The sequence below is a fragment of the Bos mutus genome, chromosome 23 (genome assembly GCF_027580195.1).
Source record: "Bos mutus isolate GX-2022 chromosome 23, NWIPB_WYAK_1.1, whole genome shotgun sequence".
Lineage (NCBI taxonomy): Eukaryota > Metazoa > Chordata > Mammalia > Artiodactyla > Bovidae > Bos > Bos mutus.
The window spans coordinates 32,580,711-32,599,891 of record NC_091639.1 but is presented as its reverse complement, the minus strand read 5'-3'; positions in this window follow the sequence as shown (position 1 = coordinate 32,599,891).

The following is a 19,181-nucleotide window of genomic DNA, read 5'->3' as shown; positions in this document are numbered from 1 at the left end:
CGAGTGTTTCCCATGTGCTGAGCGATTTGCTATTTCACTCTCCCAATTAATCTTCACAGCCCTCTGAGGCGGGTCAGATGATAATCCATGAGGAAACGGAGGCGTAGAGTGATAAGCCCTCTGCTGTAGGGTTTAGACTTGGCGCTCTGAAGCCCTCCTATCTAATAACATCAAGGCTTACACTTGGCTGGTTAGAATGGGGATCATAAAATAATTAGACGAATGCAGGGCAAATATTTCATTCTGATTGGAGACTCATGGATGCGCTAACATTGGCCTGAATTTAGATGTGTGACTGGGTCCCTCCCCTGGGCCCAGGCCCTCCTGAGCCTTGAATGATCTTTCTTGCATAAACCTCCCCATGACTCTCTGTCTTCTCTGGGTTCCAGTTCTGGTTTATTTAAAGTAGAGCTAGAATATCATACCTCTTAAGAACCAGTTGAGGGCAAGATTCCTCTAGATGTTTAGACCCTCCTGCTCTCCCAATAGCCCTCTCCCCCACAACAGCCTGCCAGCTCCCCTCTTTACCGTCTGTCTGCTTTCCACTTGACTCAATGGCAATTTTTTTCAGTGGTTTGCTATTACCAAACCTTCCAAAGCATTCAACTTGTATTTTTTAATTAAAAAAGAAAACTTTTTCTTTTCACAGTCATATTGCATTGCTTTGTGTCATATTTAATTAAATTATGTAATTATAATAATGAGTGCAACTGGCAGGCAGATTTGGGGACAAACACAATGGCTCTTGGGACACAAGTGGCTTGACTGGTGGGAGTAGAGATGGACAGGAGTGTTGGAGAGCTTCCCCAGGGTTGGGGAGGGGGAGCTGGCCCAAGCCCTCCCTGCAGAGGGCATCAGTCTTCAGGCTTCTCAGTGGCAGTGCAGAGTTATCAGATGAGGCCTCAGGCAAGGCGGGCCACCAGGTGAGAATGTGGGCAAGTGGGAGGACTATCTCCGGGGTGACACCCTGTTACATTTAACCAGAAGATGAATTCTGTGTTCAGTATTAAGTACACATATTCGGAGCCCTTGGGAATCAATATGAAATGCTGCTGCTGCTGCTAAGTCTCGTCAGTCGTGTCCGACTCTGTGCAACCCCACAGACGGCAGCCCACCAGGCTCCCCCGTCCCTGGGATTCTCCAGGCAAGAACACTGGAGTGGGTTGCCATTTCCTTCTCCAATGCATGAAAGTGAAAAGTGAAAGTGAAGTCTCTCAGCCGTGTCCGACTCCTAGAGACCCCATGGACTGCAGCCTACCAGGCTCCTCCATCCATGGGATTTTCCAGACAAGAGTACTGGAGTGGAGTGCCAATGCCTTCTCCCATATGAAATGCTATGAGTGGTTTAAATGCTCAGTTTGATTAGGCTTAAAAAGTATGCTTTGTATCTCTATTAATAATGAGTGGGCAGGAATGGCAGTCACTTTGGAACTTATTTTCCCAAGTCAAGCCCTGGGAAAGGCAGTAGTAGCTAGCGCCTTTGGGAGTGGCTAAGCAGTGCCCTCTTTTTTACTGAGGTGTCTGCTGTACTTGGCGAGGCTGGACTCCATCCTGAAGGCCAAGTTTCTGCCTTTGAGGAATGTCTATCCCTAAAGAGAGTGAAGGTAGTGAGATTCCCTGAAACTATAGGGATCTGGATCTAGGTGCTGGGAAGGGGGGACCTTCTGGTTGGGCTGACAGGTTGTGTCTTGCTCCTGGGGCCACCAGGGCATCAGAAGGGCAGGGATGGGATGGTGCTTTCTTGATGCACAATGCCCACCTGGCCCAGGGCGGGACGCAATAGGTGAGGACCTCATCTGAGAGCACTCGCCGCACCTGACTAGTTCTTAATGAGCACTGGGGACCGTTCCATCCCTCAGAGGGCTGGGGAGGCAGATGGGGGCAGGATCGGTGGACAGAGTGGCACTGACGTGGGAAATGTGTGATAAAGGTGAGCTCCTTCCATATTCTCAATAGTCAGGGAAGGGAAATTGGTTTAGTTCAGTCAAACCATCATTTCTTTTCTTTCTTTCTTTCTTTTTTAAAAGTGTATTTATTTATTTTGGCTGTGCTGGGTGTTGCAACACGTGGGATCTTTAGTTGCAGCATGTGGGATCTAATTCCCTGACCAGGGATTGAACCCAGGCTCCCTGCACTGGGAGCATGGAGTCTTAGCCGCTGGACCACCAGGTCTGAACCATCATTTCTGTTGTTAGGTTCTGGTAACACCAAGAGAAATATGACACCATTCCTGCCCTCAAAAGCATACCACCTAGTCATGGAGACACAGTCCAACAAGAATTTTTTCATGTACCATGCTATGGCAGTTTAGAATGGATTTAGTCTCAGGTAACAGAACAGACAGTGGACAGTCTTGAGCAATGAAGACATTTATCAGTCTCACACAACAGGAAGTCTGGAAGCAGGTGGCTTCAGGCTTGGTGGCAGGACTCAACCAGGTTATGAAAAACTCCAGCTTTTTCTTTCTGCTCTGCCATCTTCAATATGTCAGCTTTTTTCCAAATGCTTGTTGCTTCATGGTTGCAAGTTGGCAGCTATGGTGCCTCCTACATTTATATTCAAGGAGGAAAAGAAAAAGACCAAGACCAAGAAGAAAATGGAACTGTACTTAAAAACATTTTTTTATTGGAATATAGTTGATTTACAATGTTGTGTTAGTTTGTGGTGTTTGGCAAAGTTAATCAGTTATACATATACAGGTATTCGCCCTTTTGCTATTTATTACTTTTTTTTATTTTTGGCTGCCCTGGGTCTTTGTTGCTAAGATGCTTACTCCTTGGAAGGAAAGTTATGACCAACCTAGATAGCATATTGAAAAGCAGAGACATTACTTTGCCAACTAGGTTCTGTCTAGTCAAGGCTATGGTTTTTCCTGTGGTCATGTATGGATGTGAGAGTTGGACTGTGAAGAAGGCTGAGAGCCGATGAAGTGATGCTTTTGAACTGTGGTGTTGGAGAAGACTCTTGAGAGTCCCTTGGACTGCAAGGAGATCCAACCAGTCCATTCTGAAGGAGATCAGCCCTGGGATGTCTTTGGAAGGAATGACGCTAAAGCTGAAACTCCAGTACTTTGGCCACCTCATGTGAAGAGTTGACTCACTGGAAAAGACTCTGATGCTGGGAGGGATTGGGGGCAGGAGGAGAAGGGGATGACAGAGGATGAAATGGCTGGATGGCATCACTGACTTGATGGACGTGAGTCTGAGTGAACTCCAGGAGTTGGTGATGGACAGGGAGGCCTGGCGTGCTGCGATTCATGGGGTCTCCAAGAGTCAAACACGACTGAGTGACTGAACTGAACTGAACCGAGGGCTTTCTCTGGTTGCAGTGACTGAGGGCCAGTCTCTAGTTGCAGTGTGCGAGCTTCTCACTGCAGTGACTTCTCTTGTTGGGGAGCACGGACTCTAGAGCACACGGGCCCAGTAGATGTGGCACACGAAGTTTGCTGCCTTGCTGCTTGTGGGATCTTCTCAGACCAGGAACTGAACCCATGTCCTCTGTGTTGGCAGGCAGAATATCCACTCTTTTTTAGATTCTTTCCTCATATAGGTCATTGCAGAGTATTGAGCAGAGTTCCCTGTGCTAAAAAGCAGGTCCTTATTAATGATCCATGTTATGTATATGTGTACGTCAATCCCAATTTCCCAATTTATCCCTCTCCTCCACCCCCGCTTCTCCACTGCCCTGGCTTCCTCTCCTGGTTAACTATAAGTTTGTTTTCTACGTCGGTGACTCTATTTCTATTTTGTGAAGTTCATTTGTACCATTTTTTTTATTCTACCCATAAGCAATATCACATATTTGTTTTTCTCTGATTTACTTCACTCAATATGACAATCTCTAGGTAGTGAGACTGTATTCTCATTGGGCAAGAAACGTGTTCCTCAGAAGCACCCTTAGAAAACAACCTCTTGTATTTCATTGGCTGAGTAAGAGAGGATGCTGCAAGGGAGGTAGGGAAAGTGAGGATCAGGCGGCTGGCAACAGGATGTTCAGATGAAGCTTTATGCATCCTCTGGGCCTGGATACATCACCCCCTGGAAAGATATGGGCTCTGGTGGCAAGGAGGAAGGGGTAGGGGGCACGGTGGCTAGGAGAACGAGCAGGGTCTTCCATGTGTAGTAAGAGCCAAGTTCAGTCCCAGGAAACCAAGAGAAACCAGAGGAGGAGAATTAGTCTTACCAGGGGAGGAAGGGGTCAGGGAAGGGGGAAGTTTTCCTGGAAAAAGTGGCCCCTGAGCGAGGCCCAGAGTACCCTTATCAAGAACAGTTGGCAGGTTGTCCTAATTTGAAGGAACAGCTAGAGAGGAAAAGTGAAGATGGGAAATGATGTACTGTGTTTAGAAAAGTGTACACGATTAGAGATTTAGTTAAAGAATGGAGTTAGTTATAAAACAGAAACAGACTCACAGACTTTGAGAACGAGCTAATGGTTGCCAGGGGGAAGGATGCAGGGAAGAAATAGTTAGGGAGTTTGGGATGGACAGTACGCACTGCTATATTTAAAATGGATAACCAGCAAGGACCTACTGTACAGCACAGGGAACTCTGCTCAGTGTTATGTGGCAGTCTGGATGGGAGGGGAGTTTGGGGGAGAATGGATACGTGTATATGTACAGCTGAGTTCTTTTGCTGTTCACCTGAAACTCACAGCATTTTTTGTTAATTGGCTAGGTACCCCAGTACAAAAATAAATAAATAAAGTTAGAAAGAGAGAGGTGGGAGGTGCAGGTGGAGAAGTGTTGTGGAAATCAGACCATGCTGGGCTTTGTAAGTCATGTGGCAACCTTGGATTTTATCCTGTAGGGTCTTGGATGGCTTTCCATGGTGGAAGGGCTTGGCTAGTTGTGCATTTTATCTTAGTTTGAATATTTATTAATTTGGCTGCACCGGGTCTTAGTTGTGGCACTCGGAATGTTTGATCTTTGTTGCAGTACTTGGAATCTTTACTTGCGGCCTGTGGGATCTAGTTCCCTGAGCAGTGATTGAACCCAGGCCCCCTGCATTGAGAGCATGGAATCTTAGCCACTGGACCACAAGGAAGTCTCTATTCATGCATCTTAGAAAGATCACTCAGTGCTGGCGCAGAGAACGGATGAGAGAGGCCGAGGAGCTCAGACTGAAACAGGAATGTTCTTGCGAATATCCTGACGAGTGCTTCCGAAGGCCTGGAGTAAGACTTTCTGTAGTCAGCCTGAGAATATTTCTGCGACGATAGGCATGATTCCATGGAAAGAATCTCTGGGAGGGAAAGATGTCTCAAGGGGGCTTGGAAGCTCCCAAAAATATCCATCAGACTGTGCAATCACACACAGGCTGGTTTATGTTTCAAGAATGAGGAAAGAGGGGGAGGTGGCCAAAGACACAGTGGGCAGTGCAGGCTTTGCCAGATTGCTGGTTTGAGAGGGTTCAGGCAGCAATGGGAAGGGCACATACGAGACAGGGCCACGGGCCTGGGGAGCTGGTGCCTTGAAGACAAGAACGAGCAGAACTTTATGAAAAGCACTAGTGGCTACTCAAGCTTTTTTGGCCAGGATAAGAGCCCCAGGGGAGACCAAGGGAGGAAGAGGCTGCCGCTGGGCCTGGTGGCATAATGTGGATGCGGAGTGGAGAGAGGGGGCACTCCTGGGGTTTGCCCCTCTTCCAGAAGCCAGGAGACCTGCCTTCAGACCCAGAGGCCAGGACCCCACTGGGAGAGGAAAGAGAAGCCCTCTTGGGAGGTAGCAGGGCCTCCTCGCATAATACGCCATTGCAGGCAAAAAGGAAGCCTGTGAACAAGTCTGTAGGGTCCACTCGACCTCCTCAGCGGAAGTTTAAAGCATGGGTATGCGGTAAAGAGGAAATGTGGTTCTGAGTACCAAAAAGAGGAGGAGGTTGGAACCGGCAACTACATAGCTGAGGGCAGTCCTGGGCCAGGGTACTTGTAGACTATGAAAGAAATGGTCTGTGGGTACTTAGAAAAGGAAGGGGTCACCAGGAAGGGCTCACTGTGACTAGTGGGTCAGGCCAATTAAAAACAAGTGTGTGTGAGTATGTGTACTCAGTCGTGTCTGACTCTATTCGATCCAATGAACTTAGCCTGCTCGGCTCCTCTGTCATGGAATGTTCCAGGCAAGAATATTGGAATGGGTTGCCATTTCCCAATTAAAAACAAGAGTATTGAGCAATAGATAAGGATAAAATGGAATAAAATTCAAAAGATCAAAGAGTATACAGTGAAAAGTCTCTTTCTCACCCCTGCCTTCTGGCCTCCCAGTTTCCATCCTCAGAGGCAATCGGTGTTACCATGCATATCGTCTATGGTGATATCTATCTATCTATCCACAGATGATATCTATAGGTGATATCACCTATCTATCTATCCATCCATCCATCCATTCATTTACCTACCTGCTCACATACCCTTTAAAAAGGCAAAGTGTATTTCACTTGTCATTTAAAAATCTGTCTCTGCCTTTAACAATTTATCTTGGAGATTTCTACATAGCCATGCATGTGGAACTGCCTCACTTTTTAACGCCCTGGGCGTAGCCATGGTCCAAATGCTCCATTGTTTATTCAGCCAGCCCTCCACAGTCCCCAGACTTTCTCTGTCATCAACATCTCTACAACGAATAACCTTGTATATCTGTCACTTTCTGTATGTTTGATACCTGTGATATGTGTGTGTTTTTATAGAATACTCAGAGGTAGAATCGTTGAACTGAAGAATATGTGCATATTTGATGGTTTTTTTTTTCCAATTTGTTTTTATTTTTGGCTGTTGCTGGGTCTTTGTTGCTGTGCATGGGTTTTCTCTGGTTGCGGTGAGCAGGTGCTACTGTATGTTGGGGTGTGTGGGCTCAGTGCAGTGGCTTCTCTTGTTTCTAGGGTGCACCAGCTTCAGTAGGTGTGGCACATGGGCTTTGTTGCCCCTTGGCATGTGGCAGGCAAATTCTTAACCACTGGACCACCAGAGAAGTCCTTGTGCATATTTAATTTTGATAGAATATCGTCAAATTGTCAACTTCCACAGGAGTTGTGCCAATTTTTGTCCCCATCTTGAATATATGAGTGGGTCTGTCTCCCTATATTTTGGCTAACACTGTTTTCAAACTTTTAGGTCTTACTGGTGCTGAGTAATCAGACAGAAGAAAACTCCAGTTTTCATATGCTTTTCTTATATTAAGATTTCTGACTAATGGACTTTCTGACTCTCAGGAGAATTGGAGACTGGAAGATGTGGAAATTGTGGGAAGTATGGGAATTCCACAGAATTCTTGATACAGTCTCTCAGGCAATTTGATGGTCAAGATGGAGAAATGTAGCTGGATCCTAAAGTGGTTTTATGAATCAACAGCTGGATAAATGGCCATCCACTCATTCAGCAGATTCTTGGAGGGCCTACCAATTTGACTGATATATCCCTAGTCACTGGGATATATCAATGAAGGAAATAGTGCTTCCCCCCTGCCCCCACCCAAATTCCTTCATGGAGCTTATGTTCTACAGGAAAAGACAAACAATAAATGAAAACCAGGAACAATTAAGTAAATTATGTAGTGTATTAGAAGACCATATGCCAAGGGTATTGCTAGGTCTAAAAGAGGACAGTTTCCAATTTCCAATGGATGCCCCGGTGGCCAAGGATTGTCTTTAGTCCTGTCTTGTTCATGCAACAAAGATTGATTGTGCTTCTACTGCATGCCAGGTGCTGTTTTAGGAGCCAAGGATACAGCTGTGAACAAAACAGACAAAACCCTGGCCCCACTGGAGCTTATATTCTAGCGGTAGGAGACTGACAGTAACAAAATAAGAAATGCATAGAGTATATTGTATGTTAGTCACTCAGTCATGTCCAACTCTTTGTGACCCCATGGATACCTCTTTGATACCCCTGCCAGTATCCTCAGTCCATGGGATTCTCCAGTCAAGAATACTGGAGTGGGTGGCCGTGCCTTCTTCCAGGGATTCTTTCTGACCCAGGGATTGAACCTGGGTCTCCTGCATTGCAGGCGGATTCTTTACTGTGCGAAACACCAAGGAAGCCCCGTATAGTATATTAGAAATGGAGGGGAAAAAAAGTGCTAGGGATAAAAATTAAGTGGGAAGGAATGATAAGCAGTGCCAAAAGGTGGGCTGGTAGTTCCAGACATGGTGGTCAGGGAAGGCCTTAGAAGGTGACTTGAGTGAAGACCAGAAGGAGGGACGGAGCATGTAGCTATCTGCAGAGGAAGGGCAGTTGCAAAACCTTGGAGGCTGAAGCAAGTTGAGTGTTGGAGGAGCAGCAAGTAAGTCAGTGTGGCTGGAGCAGAGAGAATGAGGGGGAGCGAGTGGGGATGGAGTAGAGAAGGAAAGAGAAGCAAGAGAAACTGGGTCATGAAGGGCCTGGGGGCCGCTGTGAAGACCTTCAGCTTCTACTCTGAGTGAGGCAGGAGCCATTGAAGGGTTTGAGCAGAGGAGGGCTAGGATCTGAATTAGATTTTAATAGGATGCTTCTGGCTGCTGTTTTGAGAATAGAATCTAGTGGGGGAGAGCAGAGCAGGGAACCGTAGTAATCCAAAGTGTGAGGGCAAAAGTCATGAGGCTCTTGCAAAAATCTGAACGAGAAATGATAGTGGGTTGAACCAGATTGGAAGTGACTGAGAAATGGTTGGATCTGGATATGTTTTCAGTGGCAAGCCTACAGGGTTTGCCGCCAAATTTGATATGGATATGGAATGGGCGAGAAAGAGAGGAGTTGACTGTAACTGCAAGGTTTTTGGTATGAGCCACTGGAAGGATATTTATAAATTTCTAGAAATCAAGATTCCCGGGAGAAATATTGATAACCTCTGATATGCAGATGACATTACCCTTATGGCAGAAAGTGAAGAACTAAAGAGCCTCTTGATTAAAGTGAAAGAGAAGTGTGGAAAAGTTGGCTTAAAACTCAGCATTCAGAAAACTAAGATCATGGCATCTGGTCCCATCATTTCATGGCAAAGAAATGGAGAAACAACGGAAACAGTGAGAGACTTTATTTTAGGGGACTCCAAAATCATTGCACATGGTGGCTGCAGCCATGAAATTAAAAGACGCTTGCTCCTTGGAAGAAAAGCTATGACCAACCTAGACAGCATGTTAAAAAGCAGAGACATTACTTTACCAACAAAGATTTGTCTAGTCAAAGCTATAGTCCAGTAGTCATGTATGGATGTGAGAGTTGGACTATAAAGAAAGCTGAATGCTGAAGAATCGATGCTTTTGAACTGTGGTGTTGGAGAAGACTCTTGAGAGTCCCTTGGACAGCAAGGAGATCCAACAGTCCATCCTAAAGGAAATCAGTCTGAATATTCATTGGAAGGACTGAGGCTGAAGCTGAAATTCCAATACTTTGGTGACCTGATGTGAAGAACTGACTCATTTGAAAAGACCCTGATGCTGGGAATGATTGAAGGAGGGAGGAGAAGGGGATGACAGAGGATGAGATGGTTGGATGGTATCACTGATGCAATGGACATGAGTTTGAGCAGGCTCTGGGAGTTGGTGATGGACAGGGAGGCCTGGTGTGCTGCAGTCCATGGGGTCACAAAGAGTCAGACACGACTGAGCGACTGAACTGAACTGGAAGGATGGAGTTGAGGTGACCGAGATCCTGAGACATGTGCCGCCTATGGGTGGACATGTCAGCTGGGAGTGGGAAGATCAGGTCAGGGTGTGAAATGCCCTTTAGACATCTGGGTGGAGATGACAATGTACAAATAGACATGTGGGTCTGGGATTCAGAGGAGAGGTCTGGGCTGGAGATTTAAATTTTGGAGGCATCTGTTTATAAATAATATTTAAAGCCTCTAGTCTGGATGAGATTACCAGGGGAGTGAGTGAAGATAAGGATGAAAAGGGGTTCAAAGACTAGCTGTGGGGAATTCCAACATTACAGAGTTGGGGAGCCGAGAAACAACCAGTGACGGAGGCTGAGAAGGAGCGGCCGGGGGAGTAGAAGGAAAAACAGGAGAGTGTGACGGCTTGAAAATCAGGTGACAAAAAAGTTTTGATAAGAAGATGACCAACTGTGCCAAATGGTACTGAGAAGTTGGCTGGGATGAAGTCTGAGGACTGATCTTAGGACTGACAAGAACAGTGAAGTACCAGTGCAGGAATCAGGACCCAGAAGGGCCACAACAGGTAGCTGTGAGGGATCAGTGATACAAGATGGCATCTGCCAGGGCCTGCTTGGGGGTCCCCAAGGCCAACTGTCCAAGTTGGGAGGCGACAGAGGGACTTAGAACAAAAGACTTGGAGGCTTGTTGACAGCTCATGATGTGTCAGTGGTAACGAGTAATGATCTGACGAGAAAGGCAGTTACAGGCTGGCTTAATAGACGTATCATATCCAGAATGAGCGAGGTGACTGACCTGCTGAGCACAGCACACAAGGAAAACCGGGTTCAGCTGGGGGAGGGGAAGGTGGAGATAGACAGTGAGTGTGTGCAGAGCGTGCACAGAGGGTAATGACCTGGAGAGGAGACTTGGTGAGAAATGAGTAAAGGGCTAGGGTTCTGAGTTTGGGAAAGAGTGGATGTGGGGGGCGTCTTTCATTCCAAGAACAGCCCTTCTAGGAAGGGCTCTAAAATGAGTATCTAAAAATGGTGGAATGAGGCTGAAAGGAGACAGACTGTGTGCCATGACCTCTCCTACATTTATTTGTGGGTTCCCCATGACATTTTGCCATTTGTGAACCTTCCAAGCCATTTCCGAGCCGGGTGTGTTCCACAATTTGCTGAATGACTGCATCTGAAGTCTTGGGAAAATGATGCCTCCTCTTAAGACAGACTCAATGAAATGAGCAACTTGTGATTATGGCAGGCCACAAGACTGGGGGCGTGGCCTTCCCTGGGCCACGCCCTCACTGACTTGGCAGAGGGTGTGGTTTCCCGGCTCCCACGTTGCCACCTCTCCACCATCCCCTGCCCCTCCCGCCCCTGTCCCAGCCCGCTAGGCAGCTAGGCACCGGGGTGAAATTTGGAGAGAGAGGAGACCTGGATGCAGTCCTCAGAGTGCTCCCAGTCTGATGGCAGGAGGCAGGGCAGGCTCTGAGGACCAGAAGAGGTGGTGGGACCCTATCCCAGGTCTGACAGGAGGGAAACGGTACAGCTTCCAAGATATATTTCCTGTAACACTTTTATCAGTGCTGTTTAATAGAATTATGTTAGCCACATCTGTATTTTAAAATTTGCTAGTAGCCACATTAAAAAAGTAAAGTGAAGAAGTGAGATGAATTTTAATAATAGATTTTATAAACTTTTATGTTCTGATTGAGGGCTTCCCACGTGATACTAATGGTAAAGAACCCACCTGCCAAAGCAGGAGGCACTGAGAGATGTGAGTTCGATCCCTGGGTCAGGAAGATCCCCTGGAGAAGGGCATGGCAACCCATTCCAGTATTCTTGCCTGGAGAATCCTATGGACAGAGGAGCCTGGCTGGCTACAGTCCCTAGGGTTGCAAAGAGTTGGACATGACTGAAGTGACTTAGCACATGCTGACTGACCCAAATATATCCTCAAATATTATCGTTTCAACCAGTAATCAATAGATGAAAATTTACTGAGATAGTGTTAGTTTTTCAGGCTGTCTTTGCAATCCAGGTGCATTCTACACTTCCAGCACATCTTGATTTGCACTCACCATGTGTGGGTACAGTGAGGTCTGGGTGATCTATCTCACTGTCCCCTACTGTGCTTGAAGGCTCCAGGGGTGCCAGCTGGGGTTGCGGGGACTTGAGGCTGGTGCCTGCCTGGCTGTGCGAGGGGCTCACAGGGCCCCTCGGAGGCGACTGCTGCGTGTGGCGTTTGCGAGCCCCGTGTGCATTTCTGGGTGGGAAGGCGGCCCGTGCTGTGTGTGCCCACGGTTTTCCAGCGATGGTAAACATTAACGAAGCAGTGGGAGCCAGGCCCTCTGGGAGGCCTGGGCTCCCTGGGGTGGGGGGTGGGGCGGATGCAGATAATGCTGTGTACCTTAGATAGGGCTTTAGAGCTGGCCTCTGCCACTGCCCGGCCCAAGCTGCCAGGGAAACACCGGCTCGACTTCTGTTCCCAGGACCAGGATGTCTGGCAGGGAGATTCCCAGAACCCACAGACCTCAGAAGTGCCACTTGCTCTACATTCGTGTTGGCCTCACCCCACTTCTCGGTGCCCCCTCCTTACCCGCCCTCTTCACTTAGAGAGCTCTTCTCTCCGCTCCACTTGCCCACAAGCCGGCTTAGCCCAATTTAAGGGCATAGAGAGCAGGCTGACTGCAGATAATTTCTCCTTTAAGCCCCCCACCCCCCACAAAAACCCAATAAGCACTCACTTATTGAGCACTCGTTGTATGCTGGGCCATTACCTAGGCTGCCTCCTTCTTCACAGCATGCGGGGTGACAGGTGGTCACCCCATCCAGGTGAGGGGCCTGAAAGTCAATCAGGTCAGAGTCATACCTGAGATACAGACCTCAGTTTTTGACTAAACTAGTTCTAGATGCTGGAGAAGGCAATGGCAACCCACTCCAATACTCTTGCCTGGAAAATCCCATGGATGGAAGAGCCTGGTGGGCTGCAGTCCATTGGGTCATGAAGAATTTTACACAACTGACTTCACTTTCACTTTTCACTTTCATGCATTGGAGAAGAAAATGACAACCCACTCCAGTGCTCTTGCCTGGAGAATCCCAGGGACGGGGGAGCCTGGTGGGCTGCCGTCTATGGGGTCGCACAGAGTCGGACACGACTGAAGTGACTTGACAGCAGCAGCAGTTCTAGATGCCAGAAAGTTCTCTCTGGGGAGGGGAAAGCAAGAGTGTTCACTTGTATTACATTTACATTAACAAACACTGGAAGGACACATGTTCGTGGAGGCTGCTGTAGGTGATTACGTATGGTGACTGGAATGGGAAGGAATGGAGATATTGGGGGTTTTCCCAGGTGGTGCTAGTGGTAAAGAACCTGCTTGCCAATGCAAGAGATGTAAGAGACTCAGGTTTGATCCCTGGGTCAGGAAGATCCCTTGGAGGAGGAAATGACAACCCACTCCAGTATTCTTGCCTGGAGAATTCCATGGACAGAGGAGCCTGGTGGGTGACAGTCCATGGGGTTGCAAAAGAGTCAGACAAGACAGAGCAACTAAATAACAGAAACATCCTGGTTTATTATCTGGATGTTAGAACCATCTGGAGGTGTTGTATTGCCTAATTTAAAAGCAAGTGAGATGAAATTAGATCTATTCCAAAAAAATAAAAAAAAAGAAATTGGATCTATTCCTTTTTTCCTGAGGGTACATAGAGATAGGTTTCTCAGAGTAGGTGAGATTGATGACCAAACTGAAAATTTTTTGATATCCAGAATGTGTTGTGGGCTTTATTTTCCATAAAGATAATTTATTAATAAATGATTTTTAAAAAGTGAGTTCTTTCTGGTCATGGCTTGGAATTGGTCTTCTTTAACGTCTATCCTTGGCTCCTAGTCCCTGTTCTAGAAACTTCTGGCATGATGAGGAAGAAAAACTCAGACAACCCCAATCTGAGGAGAAGACACAGCCCTGTCCTCATGGGGCCCCAGTCTGACCAGTCTGACGGGGAGACACAGCTCCGCCCTCAGGGAGTTCTCAAGCCCAGTTCATCTGCATCTTGTGAAAGAAGCGGAGGGATTCCTCCATGCTCTGAAGCACCCACTTACGCTCTGGGCCCGGCTCTCCCTCCTTGGTTCCCAGCCCACTCAGTGCGTCAACACTGGATTGCTTTGCTCGGAGCACTTGTCCCTGGTCCCCAGAAGGTGTATGGGCATCATCGTCTCTCACCTTGTCTCTCCTCGACCCAGAGAATGCATATCCTGGCAGCCCGGGGAAGCCTGGTGCCTCTTTGAGAGCCTCCCCTTCGAGACGCAGACTCTACGCCAGCTCTCACACAGCCCTGAGCGGACCTGGGGTGAGGGTGGGACAAGCTGGTCTGTGTGGGACTCTGGGGGGCTGCCCTGCCCTTTTTGCCCTGGAAAAGGGGCGTGTGGGCAGTGAGAGCTGAGTGGAGGGCCCAGGAGTCTTCTCCCTGCTTTGGGATCTTGGTCAGCAATTCTGACCTGAGACAGACAGAGAAGTGGAGGCTCCCTGAGTGTTCTTCAAGTTCCAGAAGTCATTGACCTGGGAGGCAAGGGTCAGCCTGGGGTGAGGCAGGCCAGGGCACACAAACGCACAGGCTGTGTTTCCTTCTGAGCTGAAGGCTCTGCCTGTTGGCAGAGCTGGAGGGTCTCATCCTCATCCCCAGCTGGGTTTCCTTGGCATCCTTGAAGGGAGACCAGGCACAGAAGCCAGGGAGCTGCAGACCGCCTCCCACCCCCACCTCATCCCAGTTTGCCTTCTCTTTTTCTCCACCAGCAGAGTGGTCCTAGCACATCCAGCCCAGGCCTTGGAGGCTGGCTTGCCCTGTGCAGATGGAATGATGAAATCTGATTGGGAGACTGGGGCCGGCAGTGAGTGAATTCCTTCTTGAACATCCCTCTCCAAGCTCCCCACCCTTCCTGTCCCCATTCTTTTTTTTTAAATTTTAAAAATTGTATTGTTTCCTTTCATTAGAAAAACAAAACATGTTAAGAGATTTATCTTCACACTATTCATATGGGAATAAAATGGAGAGTCCTGTCTTCACCATCCCCTGACCCTCAGAGGCACTCATCCATCTCCCAGGGGTAATCTCTGTGAGGCTGGGCATGCAGCCTGCCAGGAATTGAGGCACTTGTACACATGCATGCATGATTTAATACATTTGGATTTTAACTAAAATTGCAGATTTGTGTGCAGTTACACTTCATGGCAAATAGATGGGGAAACAATGAAAACAGTGACAGACTTTATTTTCTTGGGCTCCAAAATCACTGTAGACAGTGGCTGGGGCCATGAAATTAAAGGATGCTTGCTCCTTGGAAGACAAAGTATAACAAACCTAGACAACGGATTAAAAAGCACACACCACTCTGCCAACAAATAGTCAAAGCTGTGGTTTGTCCAATAGTCATGTATGGATGTGAGAGTTGGATCATAAATGAGGCTGAGTGCAGAAGAATAGATGCTTTTGAACTATGGTCCTGGAGAAGACTCTTGAAAGTCCCTTGAACAGCAAGGAGATTAGACCAGTCAATCCTAAAGGATATCAACCCCGAATATTCATTGAAAGGACCGATGCTGAGGCTGAAGCTCCAATACTTTGGCCACATGATGCAAAGAGCCAACTCAATGGAAAAGACCTGACTCACTGGAAGAGACCCTGGGATGCTGGGAAAGATTGAGGGCAGGAGGAGAAGAGGGTGACTGAGATGGTGGGATAACATCATTGACTCAATGGACCTAAGTTTGAGCAAGCTCTGGGAGATGATGAAGGACAGTGAAGCCTGGCATGCTGCAGTCCATGAGGTCCCAGAGTCAGACACAGCTGAGTGACCGAACAACAACAGGAAGTAATACTGAGAGATCCTGTGTAGCCTTTACCCAGTCTTCCCCCATGGTAACATCTTGCAAACCTATATTACGGTATCACAACCAGAATGCTGGTATTCATTTCCTGTCCCTATTTTTGACCTTCTCCCAACCTGGTTGTGAAACTGAGAGCAGACCCCAGCTCCCTGCAGGGTCCAATCAGGCTCCAAGTGGAGACAGAAGCCACTCTGTCAAACACTGAAGTGAGGTCTGAGATTCCTAGCATCTCAGAGGTAGAGAGGGGTGTGATCTTGCGATTCAGCCAGCCCAATGCCCTTATAGAGGGCAATAGAGGTTTTTCCAAAACATACGGGAGAAGCCACAGAACAGAGGGCCCAGTGACTGGAACCTGGAAAGATATTTGCTGGGGCGAGGTGAGAAAGCATCAGGGTGAGGATGAATGAGGTGGAAGAGGAAAAAGAGATCCAGTGGGGACAGGGGCTGGGGGAGGGGGGTGTTCACCCAGAGTATCAGGCCTGCAGGAAAAGAAAACAAAGCATTTGGGATTCTTGGAAGACGAGACCTCAGGTAACCCTAGGGCTCAGCAGTTGGCTTCCTAGGAATGTCGGCCAGTCAGCAGCAGCTTTCATTCCGTGCCTTTGCTCTATAGCCTCGAGGAACTTTGTGCAAGTCATTCCCCCTTCAAGGTCTCACTCTCCACATCTATAAAAGGAGGCAGATTCCCAGCCTTCTCAAAGTACCTTCCATCTCCACATTTCCGCATTCACAGACCAACCGGCCTGATGAATCTCTGACAGACCTTTCTCCACGTGGCATTTCTCATTCTCCCTGTGCCTTCGTGCTTCCGTAAAATGGGGATAAGAAAAAAAACACCCATTTCTTAAAGTTGTTGTGAGAAATAGATTAATTAATACATGTAAAGCATTTAGTGCCTGGTACACAGGAGGCACTCTTAATAAATGTTACTTAGGTAAATGTTACTTAGGTACGCTCTTAATAAATGTTACTTAGTAGTAGCAATTAGGAAGGCAGTTGACTGCTACCCCGTGGTCCCTGTGGCCTATAGCCTTTTTCTTTTTTAATGAACGCCTTGGGACAAGGGCCTCCATGGGCATTTTAAGGGCAGCCCAGCTCCAGGGAAGCCACATCCTGCTCCAGGTGCCACCCACATCCAGGCTGGAGAGCCCAGAGACCAGGAGACCCAGGCCTGGAAGCTCCTGGAACATCATGCCAGGACCAGCAAGGCCCACATGGTGTCCCTGTCCAGGATCTCTGGGCCTTGGGTCCCAAAGGGAGAGCGGTACTCTCCCCTTTGCTCCCTTCCCCCGCAGCTGGAGGCACTGGGTGAGGGTGGCTGGAGATAGGAGAACAGCGAGAGGCATCCCATGGAGGGCTTTCAAGAGGCCGCCCTGCTTAGGGTCAATATTTGTCCAGCTCTTGGGCTGGCGTGATCCATCACTGCCTCTGGCCCCTCACATTCCTGCCATCGCATCCCTATCTCAGGAACGCGCTCCAATCGACTTGGGGGGACCACGCCCCTTGTTGTCACCGGTCTGCCCTGGTCTGCACCTCCAGCAGATCAGGCTGAAAACTGGAGGCCCCAGGCAGGTGCATGGAAGGTGCAGGCCAGGTATGGGCACCTGCTTCTCCTTGATGAAGGCCTAGCTTCCTCACTAACTGTGACCAGTGTGGGGGGGTGGCAGGAACTTCTGGCTTCCATCTGAGATTCCTACTTAAATTAGAAAATTATTTCAGCAAACATTTTCTAAACATCTACTGTGTTCCCAAAAGGATACCCCCCAACTAGGACTTCAAGAGGAAAATATCCTTAGGGGACCCCAGTATCAACTCCAATCAGATTTGCTTAGATATACGTAGACAAACAACTAGATATAAAACAGCTTTCACGAGCAGCTTTTGTTGTTTAGTCACTAAGTTGTGTCTGACTCTTTGTGACCCTATGGACTTGTAGCCCGCCTGGCTCCTCTGTCCATGGGATTTCCCAGGCAAGCATACAGGAGTGGGTTTCCTTCTCCAGGGGATCTTCCCCACCCAGGGATGGAATCCGACTCTCCTGCATTGGCAGGCAGATTCTTTACCATTGAACCCCTTGTACATGACTCAAAAACCGAAATCAATTTGCAGTTTAAAGACAAAGAAAAGAATGCTGCTGCTGCTGCTAAGTCGCTTCAGTTGTGTCCGACTCTGTGCGACCCCATAGCCAGCAGCCCACCAGGCTCCCCCGTCCCTGGGACTCTCTAGGCAAGAATACTGGAGTGGGTTGCCATTCCCTTCTCCAATGCATGAAAGTGAAAAGTCAAAGTAAAGTCGCTCAGTCGTGTCGGACTCTTAGCGACCCTGTGGACTGCAGCCTACCAGGCTCCTCCATCCATGGGATTTTCCAGGCAAGAATACTGGAGTGGGGTGCCATTGCCTTCTCCGAAAGAAAAGAATACAAGTGATCAATTTCAAAGGGAGGACATACACCTTAGTGCTGAAACCAAATCATCATTTGCATTGTGAAGTGACGGACCACCAGAATGTTTGTTCTGTTGAAGGGGTTCCTGGGGCGGAGGGGCGGGGGGCGGGGGTCGGGTTTGCTCATACTAGATACAATGACTCATTAACATACTAAGCCCCGCCTCTGCTCTTTCCTCATTGGCCCAGGACAATTGACCTCAATGAGGCCATGGGCAGTGTGCAGCAAATTAATTTCCTGAGGTTAGCTTGTAGGTGAGAAGGCTCTGGCGGGTGTGGGGGAGGACCCAGGACAGGACTAATTCCAGCTACGGTCTAGCAGTGCCAGCCCCTGATCCGTGACAGCCGACGTCCAGAGCTCTTGACTTTCTCCTATTGCCTCCCTGACTTTTCCATCCAAGGTGAAGATGTGAGCAGGCCAAGTTGGTTCTAACCCTCTTGAGTTGTTATGCTGTCTCCAGGAAGGAAGGCATGAATTTTAAAGTTTTATTCATATTTCCCCCTCTTTCCTCCACAAAATGTAGTCCACTTTACCTATGGTTCTGTATCTGGTCTCTTCAGTTTAATTCGTCTAGGACGACTTTTAGGTAAAGCTACCTAAAGAATGCCTTAATGCCCCCACTTCTGCTTCACAGCTGCATAGTATTTTATTGAGTGGCTGATCTGTCATTTATTCAACCAGTCCTTTGTGGAGTTATATCATTTTCATCTTTAGCCTTCACAAACAATGAGGTGGCGAATAATCTTGGACATACGTCATTTCACACGTATTAGGTATATCTGTAGCATCAATTCCCAGATCTGGAATTGTTGGTCAAAGGGTATGTGCTTTTGTAACCTTGATACATGTTGTCAAATTGTTCTCCAGAGATTGTAACAATTAAGCCTCCTGCAGCAATGGTTGATTGTCAGGATTTCCCCACAGCCCAGCTAACAAAGTATGCTAGCAGATTCTTTTTCTTGAATTTTTGACAATCTGATAGATGAAAAATTGTATCTTACATGAAATTAAAAGATGCTTACTCCTTGGAAGGAAAGTTATGACCAACCTAGATAGCATATTAAAAAGCAGAGACAGTACTTTGCCAACAAAGGTCCATCTAGTCAAGGCTATGGTTTTTCCAGTGGTCATGTATGGATGTGAGAGTTGGACTATAAAGAAAGCTGAGCGCCGAAGAATTGATGCTTTTGAACCGTGGTGTTGTAGAAGACTCTTGAGAGTCCCTTGGACTGCAAGGAGGTCCAACCAGTCCATCCTAAAGGAGATCAGTCCTGGGTGTTCATTGG